The following is a 7,500-nucleotide window of genomic DNA, read 5'->3' as shown; positions in this document are numbered from 1 at the left end:
CCGCCGCGTCACGGAGACCCCGACACCGCCCACGCCACGAGGCACGGGGCGGGGGAGCGAGGTCAGGCCGGATTCCGCACCCCTGCCGCCTCCCACACGCCACTCGCAGCGGGGGAGAACGGGCGAGGGGACCCGCGGGCAGAGCGAGAAGAGCGGTCCCGTTCGCCATGAACGTCCGTCCCTCGTCTGGCACGGCTTAGGCCCGGCCCGGGAGAGCACAGCATCACCACATCGGTCGGCAGCATAACGCGAGGGACCCCCGAGCAAGGGAAGGCCGGCGAGGACAGCGAGCGGAGGAGCCTGCTTCAGCCTCACCGACCCCTCTCCTCCTCCAGCAAGCGCGGGCGACGACCCCAGGACGAGAACGCCTGACACGCACTGGCACGGAGCCGGTGGGATGGGGTAAGTCGCGACCGCACCCGGGTGCCGGCGGCAGGGAGTGCACGTGGTAGAGGACCCCGCGCCCCTAACCCCGCCGCCCTCGGGTACCAGAGACCGGAGGTGGCACCACGGTCGTGGGGGCGCCTGGAACGCACAAGAGCCGGCGCGCAGGCCCCAGCGGGCGGCTCAAGCGGCGGGGGTGGAAACGGGCGTCCGGTTCTCGGCCAGAGCCCGGAGCCCTCCCCGCACACGCATCCAGGCACCCGGAAGCTCTCGGGCGACTGTCACCCGAGCAGAGCGTGTCAGCACTTATCTGGCGGCACAAAACCACCCATTCGGGGGCAAGAATCGCCGCGCCCGGAGACGGGGCCCACCCACGGATCACCAGGGGAACCCCTGGATCACGGCCACGGCCACCAGACCCCAAGCACGACCCCATCGCCACCAGGCCCGGAGCTCCCGGGGCCATCTGGTCGACCCCAGAAGCGTGGCGGCAGGGGGAGCCGGGGACAGCCTCCCCGGGCCGCCCGCGCGGGCCGGGACCGGTCGGTCCCTCCCTCTGAGTCGCCGGGTCAGGACTTAGAAAAGAATTCCGCGGAGGCGCCTCCGGCGACCGGGCCCGGGGCGGGACCGTGGCTCCCGTCCCTCAGCCGGGGCTCCACCTACGCCTCGAGCCGGCCCCCTCCCGCCTCCGGACAAAGACGCGACCCGCGAAACTCGGAGAGAGAAGTCCGGTCCGACGGCCCGGACCCACCCCGGGCACGCGTCCGGGCCGGGGACGCCCTCCCCGGCCCGCCCTCGAGGGCTCCCGGGGCCGGTCCACGCTCTTCTCCAGGGCGGGACTTGGAAAAAAAAACTGCCACGGAGGAGGAGGCATCCGAGGACCGGGCCCGGTCCCCACCGCCAGAGCCGGTCGACTCGGAAGACCAGTGGGGAAAAGGCCAGCCCGGCGGCCGAGCCCGTCGCGCCCTCCACGGCCTCCCCCGCAAGGCCCCGGCCGGTCGCCCACCTCCGGAGCGGGGCGCGGAAAGGGGATCGGCGACGCGGAAGGCCCGACCACCGGGCCGCCCTCGGGACGACGGCCGGGCACGGGACGAGCTCCCTCGCCCGTTCCCCCGCGGCGGCCCCCCACCCCCTCCCGGGGACGGAGGGGCACCGGCGGCTGCTGGTCGACCCGTCCGGGAGGCCCCACACCCCGGCCGGCACCGGGCGGCGCGGCGACAGCCACCTCCCTCAGTAGCCTGCACCTCCAATCTCCGGCGAGCGGGCGTCGCGCTCACGCCCCGGCGCCACCGGGCCAGATCCCGCCAGCGACGCCGGCCTCCCGGGACTCTGCCTCGGTCACCGCGGCCGAGTCCCGTCCCTTGGCCCGCGTCGCCGGAGCTCCGGAGGAAAGAGACGATATAAAAGCGGCCGCCAGGTGGCACCCGGCGACCGACGACCGCCTCAGCGGGACGGAGCCGGAGCGCGGGCCCGCCGGGGAGCACAGCCGGGCCGCCGGGCCGCCCGATCCCGTCCCGGAGCCCCCTCGGACCCAGCCTCCCGGCCCAGTGCGGCCCCGGGGCGTCCGCCCGCGGGCTCCCGCCGCCAAGGCGCAGCCCCAGCCGCAGGAGGGGGACTCGGAAAAGGTTTCTCGGGCGATCACCGGGAAGGGGAAGGGGAGAGTTCCCCCCAGAGAGGCCAGGGGGCGGCCCGGGCCGGGCTGGGCCGGTGCGGCCGGGAGGCCGCCGCTTCCCGGAGCGGCTGGAGCGCCCCCGGGGTTCCCGGGAGGACTTAGAAAATCAGGGCGGGCGGGGACGGTCAAACCGAAACCAGGCACGTCATCCGAGAAGGACCGTGATGACGGGAGGAGGAAAGCTTTCCAGTCCAGAGGGCCTGTCGAAGGCAGGCGGAGAGTCTACCCGCTGAAACTGACGAAGATGGGCAAAAGAAGCTAGCTCAGGCGCCGACATCTAAGGAAATAAAAAAAAAAAAGCACGAGGGCGTGGAGAAATGGGGAAAAATCAACACTGAGAAATCTACCCTCTGAAACCGACGAAGATGGGCAACAGGGGCTAGCTCAGGTGGCAATTTTTAAGGAAAAATGAAAGGAAGTGCGTGGAGACCTGGGGAAAAAGCAACACGGAGAAATCTACCCTCTAGAACTGAGAAAGAAGCGCAACAGAGGCTAGCTCAGGTGGCAATCTTTAAGCAAAAAAAATAAGATAAAAAAATACAATGGCGAGGAGACCCGGTGAAAAAGCAACCCTGAAAAAGGTACCCTCTGAAACTGAGGAAGCAGGGCAACAGTGCCTAGCTCAGGTGACAATCTTTAAGCAAAAGAAACACACAAGGGCGTGGGAGCTGGCGAAAAGGCAACACTGAGAAATCCACCCTCTGAAACGGACGAAGATGGGCAACAGAGGCTAGCTCAGGTGGCAATCTTTAAGCAAAAGAAACACACAAGGGCGTGGAGACCTGGGGAAAAAGCAACACGGAGAAATCCACCCTCTGAAACTGAGGAAGATGGGCAAGAGAGGCTACCTCAGGTGGCAATCCTTAAGCAAAAACAAAGCACAAAGGCGTGGAGCCCTGGGGACAAAGCAACCCTGAAATATCTACCCTCTGAAACTGAGGAACATGGGCAAGAGAGGCTAGCTCAGGTGGCACTCGTTAAGCAAAAACAAAACACAAAGGCGTGGAGACCTGGGGAAAAAGCAACCCTGAAATATCTACCCTCTGAAACTGAGGAAGATGGGCAAGAGAGGCTGGCTTCAGGTGGCAATCTTTAAGCAAAGAAAACACACAAGGGCGTGGGGAGCTGGGGAAAAGGCAACACTGAGAAATCCACCCTCTGAAACGGACGAAGATGGGCAACAGAGGCTAGCTCAGGTGGCAATCGTTAAGCAAAAACAAAACCAAAGGCGTGGAGACATGGGGAAAAAGCAACCCTGAAATATCTACCCTCTGAAACTGAGGAAGATGGGCAAGAGAGGCTACCTCAGGTGGCAATCCTTAAGCAAAAACAAAGCACAAAGGCGTGGAGCCCTGGGGACAAAGCAACCCTGAAATATCTACCCTCTGAAACTGAGGAACATGGGCAAGAGAGGCTAGCTCAGGTGGCACTCGTTAAGCAAAACAAAACACAAAGGCGTGGAGACCTGGGGAAAAAGCAACCCTGAAATATCTACCCTCTGAAACTGAGGAAGATGGGCAAGAGAGGCTGCTTCAGGTGGCAATCGTTAAGCAAAAACAAAACACAAAGGCGTGGAGACCTGGGAAAAAGCAACCCTGAAATATCTACCCTCTGAAACTGAGGAAGACGGGCAAGAGAGGCTGGCTTCAGGTGGCAAACGTTAAGCAAAAGAAACACACAAGGGCGTGGAGGCCTGGGGAAAAAGCAACACGGAGAAATCCACCCTCTGAAACTGAGGGACATGGGCAAAAGAAGCTAGCTCAGGTTGCAACCTTTAAGCAGAAAAAAAACACAAGGGCGTGCAGACCTGGCAAAAAGCAACAGTGAGAAATCTACCCTCTGAAACCGACGAAGATGGACAACAGAGGCTAGCTCAGGTGGCAATTTTTAAGGAGAAATAAAAGGAAGTGCGTGGAGACCTGGGGAAAAAGCAACACGGAGAAATCTACCCTCTAGAACTGAGAAAGAAGCGCAACAGAGGCTAGCTCAGGTGGCAATCTTTAAGCAAAAAAAATAAGATAAAAAAATACAATGGCGAGGAGACCCGGTCAAAAAGCAACCCTGAAAAAGGTACCCTCTGAAACTGAGGAAGCAGGGCAACAGTGCCTAGCTCAGGTGACAATCTTTAAGCAAAAGAAACACACAAGGGCGTGGGGAGCTGGCGAAAAGGCAACACTGAGAAATCCACCCTCTGAAACGGACGAAGATGGGCAACAGAGGCTAGCTCAGGTGGCAATCGTTAAGCAAAAGAAACACACAAGGGCGTGGAGACCTGGGGAAAAAGCAACACGGAGAAATCCACCCTCTGAAACTGAGGAAGATGGGCAAGAGAGGCTACCTCAGGTGGCAATCCTTAAGCAAAAACAAAGCACAAAGGCGTGGAGCCCTGGGGACAAAGCAACCCTGAAATATCTACCCTCTGAAACTGAGGAACATGGGCAAGAGAGGCTAGCTCAGGTGGCACTCGTTAAGCAAAAACAAAACCAAAGGCGTGGAGACCTGGGGAAAAAGCAACCCTGAAATATCTACCCTCTGAAACTGAGGAAGATGGGCAAGAGAGGCTGGCTTCAGGTGGCAATCTTTAAGCAAAAGAAACACACAAGGGCGTGGGGAGCTGGGGAAAAGGCAACACTGAGAAATCCACCCTCTGAAATGGACGAAGATGGGCAACAGAGGCTAGCTCAGGTGGCAATCGTTAAGCAAAAACAAAACCCAAAGGCGTGGAGACCTGGGGAAAAAGCAACCCTGAAATATCTACCCTCTGAAACTGAGGAAGATGGCAAGAGAGGCTGGCTTCAGGTGGCAATCTTTAAGCAAAAGAAACACACAAGGGCGTGGGGAGCTGGGAAAGGCAACACTGAGAAATCCACCCTCTGAACGGACGAAGATGGCAACAGAGGCTAGCTCAGGTGGCAATCGTTAAGCAAAAGAAACACACAAGGGCGTGGAGGCCTGGGGAAAAAGCAACACGGAGAAATCCACCCTCTGAAACTGAGGGACATGGGCAAAAGAAGCTAGCTCAGGTTGCAACCTTTAAGCAGAAAAAAAACACAAGGGCGTGCAGACCTGGCAAAAAAGCAACAGTGAGAAATCTACCCTCTGAAACCGACGAAGATGGACAACAGAGGCTAGCTCAGGTGGCAATTTTTAAGGAAAAATAAAAGGAAGTGCGTGGAGACCTGGGGAAAAAGCAACACGGAGAAATCTACCCTCTAGAACTGAGAAAGAAGCGCAACAGAGGCTAGCTCAGGTGGCAATCTTTAAGCAAAAAAAATAAGATAAAAAAATACAATGGCGAGGAGACCCGGTGAAAAAGCAACCCTGAAAAAGGTACCCTCTGAAACTGAGGAAGCAGGGCAACAGTGCCTAGCTCAGGTGACAATCTTTAAGCAAAAGAAACACACAAGGGCGTGGGGAGCTGGCGAAAAGGCAACACTGAGAAATCCACCCTCTGAAACGGACGAAGATGGGCAACAGAGGCTAGCTCAGGTGGCAATCTTTAAGCAAAAGAAACACACAAGGGCGTGGAGACCTGGGGAAAAAGCAACACGGAGAAATCCACCCTCTGAAACTGAGGAAGATGGGCAAGAGAGGCTACCTCAGGTGGCAATCCTTAAGCAAAAACAAAGCACAAAGGCGTGGAGCCCTGGGGACAAAGCAACCCTGAAATATCTACCCTCTGAAACTGAGGAACATGGGCAAGAGAGGCTAGCTCAGGTGGCAATCGTTAAGCAAAAACAAAACACAAAGGCGTGGAGACCTGGGGAAAAAGCAACCCTGAAATATCTACCCTCTGAAACTGAGGAAGATGGGCAAGAGAGGCTGGCTTCAGGTGGCAATCTTTAAGCAAAAGAAACACACAAGGGCGTGGAGGCCTGGGAAAAAGCAACACGGAGAAATCCACCCTCTGAAACTGAGGGACATGGGCAAAAGAAGCTAGCTCAGGTTGCAACCTTTAAGCAGAAAAAAAACACAAGGGCGTGCAGACCTGGCAAAAAAGCAACAGTGAGAAATCTACCCTCTGAACCGACGAAGATGGACAACAGAGGCTAGCTCAGGTGGCAATTTTTAAGGAAAAATAAAAGGAAGTGCGTGGAGACCTGGGGAAAAAGCAACACGGAGAAATCTACCCTCTAGAACTGAGAAAGAAGCGCAACAGAGGCTAGCTCAGGTGGCAATCTTTAAGCAAAAAAAATAAGATAAAAAAATACAATGGCGAGGAGACCCGGTGAAAAAGCAACCCTGAAAAAGGTACCCTCTGAAACTGAGGAAGCAGGGCAACAGTGCCTAGCTCAGGTGACAATCTTTAAGCAAAAGAAACACACAAGGGCGTGGGAGCTGGCGAAAAGGCAACACTGAGAAATCCACCCTCTGAAACGGACGAAGATGGGCAACAGAGGCTAGCTCAGGTGGCAATCTTTAAGCAAAAGAAACACACAAGGGCGTGGAGACCTGGGGAAAAAGCAACACGGAGAAATCCACCCTCTGAAACTGAGGAAGATGGGCAAGAGAGGCTACCTCAGGTGGCAATCCTTAAGCAAAAACAAAGCACAAAGGCGTGGAGCCCTGGGGACAAAGCAACCCTGAAATATCTACCCTCTGAAACTGAGGAACATGGGCAAGAGAGGCTAGCTCAGGTGGCAATCGTTAAGCAAAAACAAAACACAAAGGCGTGGAGACCTGGGAAAAAGCAACCCTGAAATATCTACCCTCTGAAACTGAGGAAGATGGGCAAGAGAGGCTGGCTTCAGGTGGCAATCGTTAAGCAAAAGAAACACACAAGGGCGTGGAGGCCTGGGGAAAAAGCAACACGGAGATATCGACCCTCTGAAACTCAGGAAGATGGGCAAGAGAGGCTAGCTCAGGTGGCAATCGTTAAGCAAAAACAAAACCCAAAGGCGTGGAGACCTGGGGAAAAAGCAACCCTGAAATATCTACCCTCTGAAACTGAGGAAGATGGCAAGAGAGGCTGGCTTCAGGTGGCAATCTTTAAGCAAAAGAAACACACAAGGGCGTGGGGAGCTGGGGAAAAGGCAACACTGAGAAATCCACCCTCTGAAACGGACGAAGATGGGCAACAGAGGCTAGCTCAGGTGGCAATCGTTAAGCAAAAGAAACACACAAGGGCGTGGAGGCCTGGGGAAAAAGCAACACGGAGAACTCCACCCTCTGAAACTGAGGGACATGGCAAAAGAAGCTAGCTCAGGTTGCAACCTTTAAGCAGAAAAAAAACACAAGGGCGTGCAGACCTGGCAAAAAAGCAACAGTGAGAAATCTACCCTCTGAAACCGACGAAGATGGACAACAGAGGCTAGCTCAGGTGGCAATTTTTAAGGAAAAATAAAAGGAAGTGCGTGGAGACCTGGGGAAAAAGCAACACGGAGAAATCTACCCTCTAGAACTGAGAAAGAAGCGCAACAGAGGCTAGCTCAGGTGGCAATCTT

This window comes from Equus asinus, unplaced genomic scaffold, assembly GCF_041296235.1.
Source record: "Equus asinus isolate D_3611 breed Donkey unplaced genomic scaffold, EquAss-T2T_v2 contig_61, whole genome shotgun sequence".
Lineage (NCBI taxonomy): Eukaryota > Metazoa > Chordata > Mammalia > Perissodactyla > Equidae > Equus > Equus asinus.
This window is presented reverse-complemented; position numbering follows the sequence as displayed.